Below are 14406 nucleotides of genomic sequence, written 5' to 3'. Positions count from 1 at the left end.
CACAGGGATTGCTCTGCCCACAGTGTTAGCCATTCATTGCACACCTCCTGTGTGAGCCACACATTCCTCTCAGGAGCTCAGGAGAGGCTCCCAGCAGCCCCGTTGTGGGGAATTATCACCCGCACGCACACACACGCACACGCACACACACAGAGACACAGACACACACTGGGCTCAGGCCTGTGATCGCACCGTCTACAGTGAGGGTCTAAAAACAGCCTGGATGTTTGAAAAGCTTGTTCTTGAGATGTGTCTGAAAGGAAACACAACACACACAGTGCCAGCCCGGCAGTTCTGTGCCCTGGTTTTGTATTGTTATTATTTATTTATTTATTTAAATATATTTTATTGATTTTTTACAGAGAGGAAGGATGAGGGATAGAGAGCTAGAAACATCGATGAGAGAGAAACATTGATCAGCTGCCTCCTACACACCCCCTACTTGGGATGTGCCTGCAGCCAAGATACGTGCCCTTGATTGGAATCGAACCTGGGACCCTTCAGTCCGCAGGCCGAGGCTCTGTCCACTGAGCCAAACCAGTTATGGCTGTTATTTGTTGTTGTTGTTGTTGTTGTTGTTATTTTTAATTAAATTTTAAAAGTTTTATTATTTTTCAAGTTTTTAAAAAATATATTTTTATTGTTGATGGTATTACAGATATCTCCCATTTTCTCCCCCTCCCCAGTCCCTACCAACTCCCCCCCTCCCCTATCTTAACCACCCTGTTGCTGGTGTCCATGGCCTATGCATATAAGTATATAACTTCTTTGGTTTATCTCTACTTGTTGTTTTTAATATATTCTTATTGATTTCAGAGAGGAAGGGAGGGGGAGAGAGAGATAGAAACATCAGTGATGAGAGAGATTCATTGACTGGCTGCCTCCTGCACACCTCCCACTGGGGACGGAGCCCACAGCCGGGCCTGTGCCCTTGACCGGAATCGAGCCTGGGACCCTTTAGTCCGAAGACTGCCACTCTATCCACTCAGCCAAACCAGCTAGGGCAGTTGTTTTTAACTCATCACCTGAGATTACATTTTTAAAAAATATATATTTTATTGATATTTTACATAGAGGTTGGGAGAGAGATAGAGAGCTAGAAACGTCGATGAGAGAGAAACACCTACCAGCTGCCTCTTGCACACCCCCTTCCGGGGATGTGCCCGCAACCAAGGTACATGCCCTTGACCGGAATCGAACCCGGGACCTTTCAGTCCGCAGACCGACGCTCTATCGCTGAGCCAAACCGGTTTCGGCTGAGATTACATTTTTATTGCTTTTAGAGGAAGAGGAAGGGAGAGACAGAGAGAAACACGGATGCGAGAGAGAACCATGGGTGCCCTGACCGGAAATTGAACCTGGGACCTTTGGGTGTACACCGGACAACATCTCTTGGCCTGAGCCACTGTGCTTTCCCTTCATTTAACCTCCGGGCACCCTCAGAGCGTCAGCCACACCCACATTTTATCAAGCACGTGGGGTGTCGGACAGGGACTCGGGCTGAGTGCTCCTCACTGATTCCCCGATTGGATTCTCCTGAGCACCAGGCGGTCCTGGGAGCCCATTTTGCAGATGGAGAGACTGAGACCCGGGAGCTCCGTCCCGCTGGTCGGATGCGAAGGAGAATCCACACACAGGTCTGTCTGACCTCAGGGTCCACTCTCTGAGCGGCTGCATTTTTACTGCCTTTTAGGAATAGGATGCAAACCTGGAGCAAGTCCTTTCCATCTCTGGGGGCTCCGGTCTCTGTCGGGGTAACCAGGGAGGGGGTGGGGCTGGCAGGACCTCCTGGAGCAGGGAGGGTGGGAGGAGGTGGGGTGGAGGTTAGCAGGAAAGAAAGAGGGTTCAGCAGGACTCAGCTCCCTGGGGGACGATGCTGAGTCATCTTCCCTGGTTTCGGGAATCCGGGTGGTCACGCTCAGGGTTCGGGATGGCAGATACGGTTCCGCGGCTCTGTCAGGATGAACCCAGGGCCCCCGGCTGCCCGGAGCTGCATGCCGATGAGAGATGGAAACGTGTGCTCCGGGGGAAGGATGTTCCTGTCAACGAGGGCTGCCGGCAGCCTGACCCAGGGGAGCGGTCGGTCCTGCAGGCAGGAGGGGAGGATGTGGTCCCGGTGCTGGGAAAAGTGCTGATCTTGTCCAGAAGGTAACAATCCCGTGTTAACTTTTATCTCCTTTAAAATATCAAGCTAGCCGGGACCGGTTTGGCTCAGTGGATAGAGCGTCGGCCTGCAGACTGAAAGGTCCCGGGTTCGATTCCCGGTCAAGGGCACCTACCTCAACTGAAACTTTGATCCTCGGCCCTGGGTGGGGCCTGTGTGGGAGATGGCCAATTGCTGTGTCTCTCTCACATCCATGTTTCTCTCTCTCTCCGTCTCTCCCTCTCTATTCCACTCTCTCTAAAAAGCCATGGAAAGCCGAAACCGGTGTGGCTCAGTGGATAGGGCGTCAGCCTGCAGACTGAAGGGTCCCAGGTTCGATTCCGGTGAAGGGCATGTACCTTGGTTGCGGGCACATCCTCGGTAGGGGGTGTGCAGGAGGCAGCTGATCGGTGTTTCTCCTTCATTGATGTTTCTCACTCTCTACCCTTCTTTCTTCCTCTCTGTAGGAAATCAATAAAATATATTAAAAAAAAAAAGCAAGCCATGGAAAAATATCCTCAGATGAGGACGAACAACAACAAAGCAAAACAAAAGGCGGCCATGCTGGATGTTTTGTTGTTGTCGTTGTTTTGCTTTTTATATATTTTGTCGTTCTTCTGATGTATAATTTCAAGAGGCAGCCTGCATGTGTTCGGCTAGGTAGCCTGCATGTGTTCGGCTCGGCTTTATGCCTCCGGTGCCGTGGCTTTCTGCTCCACGTGGCGGTGTATTGTGGAGACCACTTAGCAGCAATTATGTAACCGCCTTGCTGTGCTGGAGGGCTGCTTAATAACAACGCTTTGCATAAATTAGTTGCATAATTTACCCTTTTGTGCCTCCCGCTTTGCATTCAAGTCCCGAGCACTTTACCTTCCATAACCCCAGGAGGAGGTCGGTGCTTTTACTGCGGCCCCCACCTCCCACACAAAGGCCCAGAGAGGTCAATTAACTTCCCCCCGGTCACACAGCGAGTAAGCATCCGCGTGAGGACTTGAACCCGGGGAGTCTCCTGAGCCTGCCGGGTCGACCCACAGGCTGTGTACCTCCGCGGGTACGGAGGCCTCCTGGTTCCGTTTGTCATCGTCTGGACACAATGTGTTCCACTCAGGTCATTTTCAGAACAGTACCACACCTCTGCCCTAACCGGTGTGGCTCAGTGGATAGAGCGTCGGCCTGCGGATGGAAAGGCCCCGGGTTCGATGCCAGTCAAGGGCACGTACCTTGGTTGTGGGCACATCCCCGGTAGGGGTTGTGCAGAGGCGGCTGATGGATGTTTCTCTCTCATCGATGTTTCTAACTCTCTATCCCTCTCCCTTCTTCGCTGTAAAAAATAAATTCATTAAAAAGCAAAACAAAACAAAACAACAATACCACACATGGGTGGTTCCCAAAGGGTGGTGGCCCAGGGACCCTGGGCCACCCCTCAGGCGGGTGTAAGGGGTCCCTGAGGTCCAAACCGTTGTTCTAATGGCGCTGTGATACCGCGTGCCTTTTCACTCTGGGTCTCGGCGCCTTTGGGTGGCATCCGGACAGGGGGCGCACAGCGGATCACATGCAGAAGCAGGCATGCGAACCCAGCTTTCCTCCAGGAGGCCAAACATTGAGTACATTCTCAAAATTATAAGCCAGCGAGAGGCCCGGCGCATTTTTCAATGACTCTGTAGTGGCCCATTGAATGGAGGTCCAGTAGAACCTCCTTGACCCACAGGGTATATGCTCCAAGGCCCTCATTGGATGCCTGATACCTCGGGTAGTCCTGAGTCCTATAGATAGTATGCTATAACATACATACGTGTGTGTGTGTGTGTGTGTGTGTATATATATATACTAGAGGCCCGGTGCATGAAATTCATGCATGGGGGTAGGGGGTCCCTCAGCCTGCTTGCACCCTCTCCAATATAGGGCCCTTTGGGGGATATTCGGGACCACTGGCTGCTAACCACTTGCCTGCCTGCCTGGTCACCCCTAACCTCCTCTGCATGCAGGCCGGATCATCCCTAACTGCTCCCCCCTGTCGGCCTGATCGCCCCCTCACTGGCCTGATCGCCCCTAACAGCTCCCCCAGGCTGGCCTGATCGCCCCTAACCACCCCTGCCTTGGCCCCCACCACAGTGGCTTTGTTCGGAAGGATGTCCGGAAGATGTCTGGTCTAATTAGCATTTTACTCTTTTATTAGTATAGCTATATTAGAGGCCCGATGATGCACGGAATTCGTGCACTTGGGGTGGGGTCCTTCAGCCCGGCCTACACCCTTTTGCAGTCCAGCAGCCCTCAGGGGATGTCTGCCTGCCGGCTTAGGCCCGCTCCCCGTGGGACATCCTTAGGGCTGCTGCACAGGCCGGGAGAGGCTCCTGCCACGCCACTGTGCTCGCCAGCTGTGAGCGGTGCTCCCCCAGAGGCACTGCACTGACCACCAGGGGGCAGCTCCTGCATGGAGTGTGCCCCCCTGGTGGTCAGTGCCTGTCAAAGCGAGCAATTGAGCGGCCTAAGCATATCATTAGCATATCATTAGCCTACTACACTTTGGTTGAAAGGAAGACGGGAGGACAAGACACTTAGCATATTAGGCTTTTATTGTTTAGGATATCTATTTATTGATTTCAGAGAGGAAGGGGGAGGGAGATAGAAACTTCCAGGATGAGAGAGAATCAGTGATTGGCTGCCTCCTGCACACCCCCCACTGAGGATTGAGTCTGCAACCCGGGCCTGTGCCCTCACTTTTTCACTTAGATGAAGCACTAGGACTTCTCTTTGGCAACTCCGAGTCTCCGGGACCCTTCCTCTCGCTCTGTGGGGCCATTAAGAAAAACAACAGCCAAAACCGGTGTGGCTCAGTAATAGAGCGTCGGCCTGCGGACTGAAGGGTCCCAGGTTCGATTCCGGTCAAGAGCATGTACCTTGGTTGCGGGCACATCCCCAGTAGAGGGTGTGCAGGAGGCACGTGATCGATGTCTCTCTCTGATCTATGTTTCTAGCTCTCTATCCCTCTCCCTTCCTCTCTGTAAAAAAATCAATAAAATAGCCAAAACCAATTTGGCTCAGTGGATAGAGTGTCAGTCAGCAGACTGAAAGGTCCTGGGTTTGATCCCGGTCAAGGGCATGTACCTTGGTTGTGGGCACACAGTAGGGGGTGTGCAGGAGGCAGCTGGTCAATGGTTCTCTCTCATCGATGTTTCTAACTCTGTATCCCTCTCCCGCCCTCTCTGTAAAAAAAAATCAATATATATATTTTTAAAAATCAATAAAATATGTTAAAAAAAGAAAAAAGGGAGCCAAAGCCGGTTTGGCTCGGTGGATGGAGCGTCGGCCTGCGGACTGAAGGGTCCCAGGTTCGATTTCGGTCAAGGGCATGTACCTTGGTTGCGGGCACATCCCCAGTAGGGGGTGTGCAAGAGGCAGCTGGTCGATGTTTCTCTCTCATTGATGTTTCTAACTCTCTATCCCTCTCTCTTTCTCTCTGTAAAAAAAAAATCAATAAAATATATTAAAAAAAAAAGAAAAAAGGGGAAAAAATGAGGTCCCTTGAGCAGAAGCGCTGTGATCCCCAGTCACTCCATCTCCTGGCGGAGAAGGCCAGGAGTGTGGGCAGCGGATGCGTGCGGAGGGAGACGCGAACAAAAGGGATGATTCACGTCCTGGGCAGAGGGAGCTGGGCGCCGGAGACTTCCTCCTGCTCCTCGGGAGGACGCAGGCTGGAACGTGTGCAGATTTGTCTGTTTCTGGAATTTTCCGCCTCGCATTTTCGAACAGAGGGGGACCCCAGGTGACAGCGGAGCGCAGAACCCTGGGCACGGGGATGGCCACTCGGATTCACGTTCACCGTAAGCGCGCTTTTACGATAAAGTTAGTCACGATGTTCACTTGTAAGCAGCCGAGTGAGGGTAGAAAGAAAAAGCAACGTGTTTCTCTATCCCTCGCCCTCTCTGTAAAAAAATCAATTATATATATATATATATATATATATATATATATATATATATATATATATAAAATTGATTTTTTTATAGAGAGGAAGGTACATACCCTTGACCGGAATCAAACCCGGGACCTTTCAGTCCGCAGGCAGACGCTCTACCCACTGAGCCAAACTGGTTAGGGCAATATATATATATATATATATATATATATATATATATATATATATATATATATATATAAAATTATTTAAAAAATAAAAAAGCAGAATCAACCAATGAATGCATAGATAGGTGAAAAAACAGATTGCTATTTCTCTCTCCCCTGCTCAAATCAATAAAAAATATATTTTTTAAAGTTTCCTTAAGAAAAAAAAAATAAATAATGATCTGGCCCTACATGTGACTAGTGCAGAGGCTGAGAAAAACCTGCTTTAGATAGTATGCATTTATATAAACTCCTGTTCATTATTTCTGCCTTTATTTATTTATTTATTTATTTAATATATTTTTATGGACTTCAGAGAAGAAGGAAGAGGGAGATAGAAACATCAATGATGAGAGAGAATCATTGATTGGTTGCCTCCTGCACACTCCCCCCTGGGGATCAAGTCTGCAACCTGGGCATGTGCCCTTGACCAGAATCGAACCTGGGACCCTTCAGTCCTCAGGTGGACACTCTATCCACTGAGCCACACCAGCTAGGGCTCTATTCATTTTTTTTTGTTTGTTTTTGTTTTTGTTTTTGTTTTTTTTTAATCTGCCTCTGGCTACCAACACAGGCATCAAGCTAGGATGAACTGAGGGACTGTACGTCTGCTTTGACCCTGATTGATGTCAGAGCAACACCACCAATCAGGTGTCTCCTTGCCCATTGCGAAGGGGTATGTCTTTATTTTTAAAAAAATATATTAAAATATATTTTATTGATTTTTAAAAATATATATTTTATTGATATTTTTTACAGAGAGGAAGGGAGAGTTAAAGAGAGTCAGAAACATTGATCAGCTGCCTCCTGCACACTCCCCACTGGGCATGTGCCCGCAACCAAGGTACATGCTCCTGAGGGGAATCAAACCTGGGACCCGTCAGTCCACAGGCTGACGCTCTATCCACTGAGCCACACCGGTCAGGCTAAAAATTTTTTAAAAAAATATTTTTATTGATTTCAGGGAGAAAGGGAGAGAGAGACACACACGCACACATCAATGATGAGAGAGAATCATTGATCAGCTGCCTATTGACCCACTGCCTATTGATCCGCTGCCTCCCGCAGGCCCCCTCCTGGGGATCGAGCCCACAACCCAGGCATGTGCCCTTGACCGGAATCTAACTCGGGACCCACGGAGCCACGTCAGCCGGGGCTGCAATTCCCTTTCACGGACCCCGGGGCGGAGGTGGGGGGAGAGCACGGTCTCCTGCTGGGTCCGGGGGGACCAGGACGGGGACCAGCCGCCTGGCCTCCGCTGGGTATTTCCATTCACCCCGAATGAGGACGTTCAGAAACGCTGATCCACTCTTCCCGGCCGCAGCCGCCCGTTCCTCCGGCTCCTCCGGTTCCTGCGGAGACAAAGGCCCAGCTGGTGCTGACGGCGCGTCAGCACCTGGGACAGCGCAGGGAGCGGCGGGAGCGGGGCGCGGGGACAGGGGGCGGGGACAGGGTGCGGGGACAGGGGCGCGGGGACAGGGGCGCAGGGGCTGTGGAGGGTGAGCCTGGAGTCTGTATCCCCATCTCATCTGATTCTCCGTCCTTCCTTCCCTCCCTCCCTCCCTCCCTCTTTCCCTTCTTTCCTTCCTTCCTTCCTTCCTTCCTTCCTTCCTTCCTTCCTTCCTTCCTTCCTTCCTTCCTTCTTTCCTTCCTTCCTCCTCCCTTCTTTCCTTCCTTCCTTCCCTCCCTCCGTCCCTCCCTCTCTTCCTTCCTTCTTTCTTTCCTCCCTTCCTCCCTCTCTTCCTCCCTCCCTTCTTTTCTTCCTCCCTTCTTTCCTTCCTTCCTTCCTTCCTTCCTTCCTTCCTTCCTTCCTTCCTTCCTTCCTTCCTTCCTTCCTTCCTTCCTTCCTTCCTTCCTTCCTTCCTTCCTTCCATCCATAAGCTGCCTCCTGCACACCCCCTACTGGGGATGTGCCCGCAACCAAGGTACATGCTCTTGACCGGAATCGAACCCGGGACCTTTCAGTCCGCAGACCGATGCTCTATCCACTGAGCCAAACCGGTCAGGGCTTTATTTTTTTATTTATTTCTATTTTTAAAATATATTTTATTGATATTTTTACAGAGAGGAAGAGAGAGGGATAGAGAGTTAGAAACATCAATGAGAGAGAAACATCGACCAGCTGCCTCTTGCACACCCCCTACTGGGGATGTGCCCGCAACCAAGGTACATGCCCTTGACCAGAATCGAACCTGGGACCCTTCAGTCCGCAGACTGAAGCTCTATCCACTGAGCCACACTGGTTAGGTAGTCTACGGTCTTTAGATCTCTGGGCCATGCCTGTTGGAGACTTTGACTCAAGTGAGATGAGTTGACCAGCAAATGAGGGAATGAGGTCTGAGGGGCCCAGTTGCCGCATCGTCTGTGACACCCCCTTTAAAAAAAAAATAATATATATATATATATATATATATATATATATATATATATATATATATATTATTGATTTTTTTACAGAGAGGAAGGGAGAGAGATAGAGAGCCAGAAACGTTGATGAGAGAGAAACATCGACCAGCCGCCTCCTGCACACCCCCTGCAAGGGATGTGCCCGCAACCAAGGTACGTGCCCCTGACCGGAATCGAACCCGGGACCTTTCAGTCAAACCGGTTTTGCCTGTGACACCCCCTCTGAAGGGTTCTTCCCAGAGGGTCTAATAATTCCACTGTAACAAAATGAGGTGCAGCAATGCGACCCCTTTCTCAGCCTGGGATACAGGAAGTGCCCCCAGGTATATGCCCGAGAGACATGGACATGCATGTTCACTCGAAAACTTGTCCACAGCCCTGGCCCTTGTGCCTCAGTGGTTAGAGCGCCGGCCTGCACACCGAAGGGTTCAGGGTTCGATTCCCAGTCGAGGGCACCCACCTGGGTTGCAGGTTCAATCCAGCTCCCCCCCACTCCCCCAATCCAGGTGCAACCAATTGATGTGTCTCTCTCACATTGATGTTCCCCTCTCTCTTTCTCTCCCACCTCCCTCCCTTCCACTCTCTCCAAAAAAAAAAAAATAATAATAAATAAATAAAAATAAAACATCCTCAGGTGAGGTTTTATAAAACAAAACATAGCCCCCGCCAGAGTGGCTCAGTGGCTAAGCATCAACCTCTGAACCAGGAGGGCATGGTTCGGTTCCAGGTGAGGGCACAGGCCTGGGTTGTGGGTTCACCCCCCGTAGGGGGCATGCAGGAGGCAGCTGATCCATGATTCCCTCTCACTGATGTTTCTGTCTCCCTCTCCCTTGCTCTCAGAAATCAATAAGAATATGTATTAAAGCCGGGACCGGTTTGGCTCAATGGATAGAGCGTCGGCTTGGGGACTGAAGGGCCTCGGGTTCGATTCCGGTCAAGGGCATGTACCTTGGTTGCGGGCATATCCCCAGTAGGGGGTGTGCAAGAGACAGCTGATCAATGACTCTCTCTCATTGATGTTTCTAACTATCTCTCTCCCTTCCTCTCTGTATAAAAATCAATAAAATATATTTTGAAAAAATGTATTAAAAAAGAAAAAACACAAAAAAAGAGCTCGTAGACAAATGTTCATGGCAACATTACTCACAATAGCCCAAACGGGGGGAAAAACAAATACCCATCGGATAAAGACTGACCTATCCACACAATGGAATATTATCCTATCTAATAAAGAGGGAATATGCTAATTGACCACCACACTGTCACAAAGATGGCGGCACCCACAGCCAATAAGGAGGGAATATGCTAATTGACTGTCACACCCTCAAAAGATGGTGGTGCCCACAGCCACAAGATGATGGTGCCCAGTCCCCTCAGCCTTTCCTCAAGGGGGGGTGTCCTGCCACTCAGTGCACCTGGACTCCCCCAGTCCCCTCAGTGTCCCCAGGGCTACCCAAGGCTCATGTAACTAGGGACGCCTGAGGCTCAGGTAACCAGGGCTGGCCGAGGCTTGCGCTGCTGGCAGTGGCAGCAGCAGCAGAGGTATAATGGGGCGTCACCTTCCCCTGATGGCTGGGTCACCTCCAGCCCCTGAGGGCTCCCAGACTGTGAGAGGGGGCAGGCCGGGCTATGAGACACCCCCTTCCCACTCCTGTGCATGAATTTTCATGCACTGGGCCTCTAGTTTGGCAACAATAAAAGGAAATGAAGTTCGGATGCCTGCTACAACCTGGGGGGACCTCGAAGGCAGGAATGCACCTTCTGTTCCTACAACATGTCTGTGGGCAAGTCTATAGGGTCAGGAAGTGGGTTCGTGGGGGCCCCGGGCTGGGTATGCGGGGAGATCGGGAGGAGGGTGGCTGGCTCGGGGTGCGTGGTGCCTCCTGGGCTCACGGAAACGCTGACACGGACTGGAAGCTGCTGGCCGCACGACTCAGCGCTGATAGCCAAGCGCGTGGAGTGTCTGTCCCCCTGGAGTGGGTGAGTCGTGTGGCATGCGAATGCTATCCGGATGAAGCTGTTACTGAAAAAGCAGAGGGATGCTTCCGGAAACAAAGAGGGCCTGATGCAAGCCTGCTGCTCCGTGTTGCCACGCAAGCACTAAAAATATTTGTATGGGGCCAAAACTGGTGTGGCTCAGTGGTAGAGCGTCGGTCTGTGAACTGAAAGGTCCCGGGTTTGATTCCGGCCAAGGGCATGTACATTGGTTGCGGGCACATCCCTGGTAGGGGGTACGCAAGAGGCAGCTGATTGATGACTCTCTCTCATCTATGTTTCTAACGATCTCTCTCCCTTTCTCTCTGTACAAAATCAATTATATATATATATATATTTTTTAAAAATATATTTTATTGATTTTTTTACAGAGAGGAGGAGAGAGGGATAGAGAGCTAGAAACGTCGATGAAAGAGAAACATCGACCAGCTGCCTCTTGCACACCCCCTACCAGGGATGTGCCTGCAACCAATGTACATGCCCTTGACCGGAATCAAACCTGGGACCTTTCAGTCCACAGACTGACGCTCTACCACTGAGCCAAACCGGTTTCGGCTAAAATATATATATATTTTAAAAAATATTTGTATGGGGAGGAACAGGGGGCGGGGAGGTCCCGACCTATCAGAGGGAGAGATTCCAAAGGCCAACCCATCCAGGGGATAATGACTTAGGGATGGATGGATGGATGGATGGATGGAAAGGCAAATAAGAAAAGCTGCACACACATGGAGAAGCTTTGCCAGGCCCTGGCGGAGTAGCCCCATGGTTAGAGCAGCATCCCAATACCAGCCAAGCTGATGGGTTCCATCCCCCGTCCGGGCAAACCCTGGAATCCGGTGAATGCATACCTCAGCGGAAAAACAAATCAGCCCAAACTGGTGTGGCTCAGTGGATAGAGCATCGGCCTGTGGACTCAAGGGTCCCAGGTTCAATTCCGGTTAAGGGTATGTACCTTGGTTGTGGGCACATCCCTGGTGGGGCGTGTGCAGGAAACAGCTGATCGATGTTTCTCTCTCATCGACGTTTCTAACTCTCTATCCCTCTCCCTTCCTCTCTGTAAAAGATCAATAAAATAGATTTTAAAAAGGAAAAGAAAAACAAATCAATGTTTCTCTCTCTGAAAAAAAAAGAAAGAAAGAAAGAAAGAAAGAAAGAAAGAAAGAAAGAAAGGAAGAGAGAGAGAAAAAAAAGGGCTTTCTGCCCTGCCTGGTGTGGTTTGGTTGGTTGGAACAGTGGTCGGCAAAATGTGACTCTAGAGCCACATACAGCTCTTTGGCCCCTTGATTTTTTATTTTAAAAAATATATTTTACTGATTTTTTTTTTTTTTTTTTTACAGAGAGTCAGAAACATCAATGAGAGAGAAACATCCATCAGCTGCCTCCTGCACACCCCCCACAAGGGATGTGCCCGCAACCAAGGCACATGCCCTTGACCGGAATCGAACCCGGGACCCTTCAGTCCGCAGGCCGACGCTCTAGCCACTGAGCCAAACTAGTGAGGGCCATGCTCCTGGGTTTCGAGCCTACTCACCTACACGCACCTGAACTCTATCAAGCCCACGTCGCTCAGGCATGCGGGGCCACGTGTTGGGACCACAGGTTCACGCTGACAACCACAGCTGCTGGCTGTCATTGTGCTGGGAGGCCCTGCCCTCCTCGCTGGGACTTGCACATGGCCACGAGAGGACGGTGGCCTCTCATTAGCCCGAGACTTGGACCTGTCCAAACGCTGTGGCCACTCTCCACAGGCCCCCACCTAGGTTTCAGGGCCCATCCTTGCCCTATCCTGCTCTACGGGAAGCAGAGCTCATGGAGGGTCCTCCTTCAAACCGACATTTCTCTCTCTACCTCCCTCTCTCCCTCCCCACTTCTCTCAAATCAATAGGAGCAGGTCCTTGGCGGGAGATTAATAAAACAAGGAGCAGGAGTTGAGGTGGAACAGACCGGATTCCCTTTCTTTATCACAACCCCTCGCTCCCGGCACCCAGTGGGTGCAGACCAGGCAGGCTGGGCCAGCTCCCACAATGCATAGGGCAGCCTGCGCCACCGAGGATGACCTGGCCCAGTGGTCGGCAAACTCATGAGTCCCCAGAGCCAAATATCAACAGCACAACGATTGACATTTCTTTGGAGAGCCACATTTTTTTAAACATAAACTTCTTCTCACACCACTTCTTCCACATAGACTCGCCCAGGCCGCGGTATTTTGTGGAAGAGCCACGCTCAAGGGGCCAAAGAGCCACATGTGGCTCAAGAGCCGCAGTTTGCCGACCCAAGTGCCTGGTTTTAGTGCCCTCGAGTTGTTTTCACCCTTTGTTTTCTTTTTCTTTTTAATGTTTTTATTGATTTTTTTTTTTAGACAATGAGAGAAACACACCAAGCAGCTCCTTCCTGCACGCCCCTCTGCTGAGGATGGAGCTGGCAATCTGGGCATGTGCCCTGACCCAGGAATCAAACCTGGGACCTCTTGGTCCATGGGACGATGCTCAACCCACTGAGCCACACCAGCTAGGCTGTCTTCACCCTGTGAAGGTGTCTGTTTTGTTTTTCTTTCTTTAATATATTTTATAGATTTTTTTTTTAACAGAGAAGAAGGAAGGAGAGGAATAAAGAGTTAGAAACATCGATGAGAGAAAAACATTAATCAGCTGCCTCCTGCACGCCTCCAAGATACATGCCTGCCACCAAGATACATGCCCTTGACCCGAATCGAACCTGGGGCCGACGCTCTATCCACTGAGCCACACCGGTCAGGGCTGGGGTTTTTTGTTTTGTTTTTGAATATATATATATTTTTAAAATGGATTTCAGAGAGGAAAGGGGAGGAAGAGAGAGAAAAATATCAATGATGAGAGAGAATCATTCATCAGCTGCCTCTTTCATGCCCCCACACTGGGGATCAAGCCCACACCCCGGGCATGTGCCCTGCCAGGGAATCCAACTGTGACCTCCTGGCTCGTAGGTCGACACTCAACCACGGAGCCACGCCAGCTGAGCTTTCATAATTTTTTATTGATTTCAGAGAGGAAAGGAGAGGGCGAGACACCGAGGAGGAGAGAGAGAATCATCGATTTGGCTGGGGGTCGAGCCCACAGCATGGCTTGTGCCCTGACCGGGAATCGAACCTTTATCTGTTTTGGTTCCTAGATCGATGCTCAACCACGGAGCCACACCAGGGCCGGGCCCAGCTCTGCCTTTTATTCCCTGGGGGATGTGGGCAAGTCGGCTCCCACCTCCGAGGCCTCCATCTGCCCGTCTGTAAAATGGGAACCGCCGTGACCCTTGTGCCAGGGGTTCTGGGAGAACATGAAGCATGCACATGCCTCGCTCAGGGTTCTGCCAGCCAGCTTCTGGGGTTAGCTAGGGCTTGCTGGGTCCGAGCCTGTTCACAGCACTGAAGGCATGGTTCGCCTGGGTCTGCCTGCAAAGACCTCCTGGCATCGCTGTTTCCATGGGACAGGGTGCCGTTATAACTGGCAGAGGGGAGATGTTTTTGTGCCCAAGGTCACCCACCGGGGCATCTCGGAGATTCGCACCCAAAGACCAAACTGTCTCCTCTGAATCCCCCGCCTCCCATTAGCTCACTCCCTACCCACCGGCCAGGCCTCCTTCTTCTCCCAACTGTGGCTGGATTGGGGGGAAGGGGGCCCCCAAACCCACCCAGCCCCGGACACACTTCTCCCCACCCACGCTTCTTGCATCCTCCTTTTTTTCCTGCGCCTCACGCCCACCCCTAC

This window comes from Pipistrellus kuhlii, unplaced genomic scaffold, assembly GCF_014108245.1.
Source record: "Pipistrellus kuhlii isolate mPipKuh1 unplaced genomic scaffold, mPipKuh1.p scaffold_m20_p_156, whole genome shotgun sequence".
NCBI lineage: Eukaryota > Metazoa > Chordata > Mammalia > Chiroptera > Vespertilionidae > Pipistrellus > Pipistrellus kuhlii.
This window is presented reverse-complemented; position numbering follows the sequence as displayed.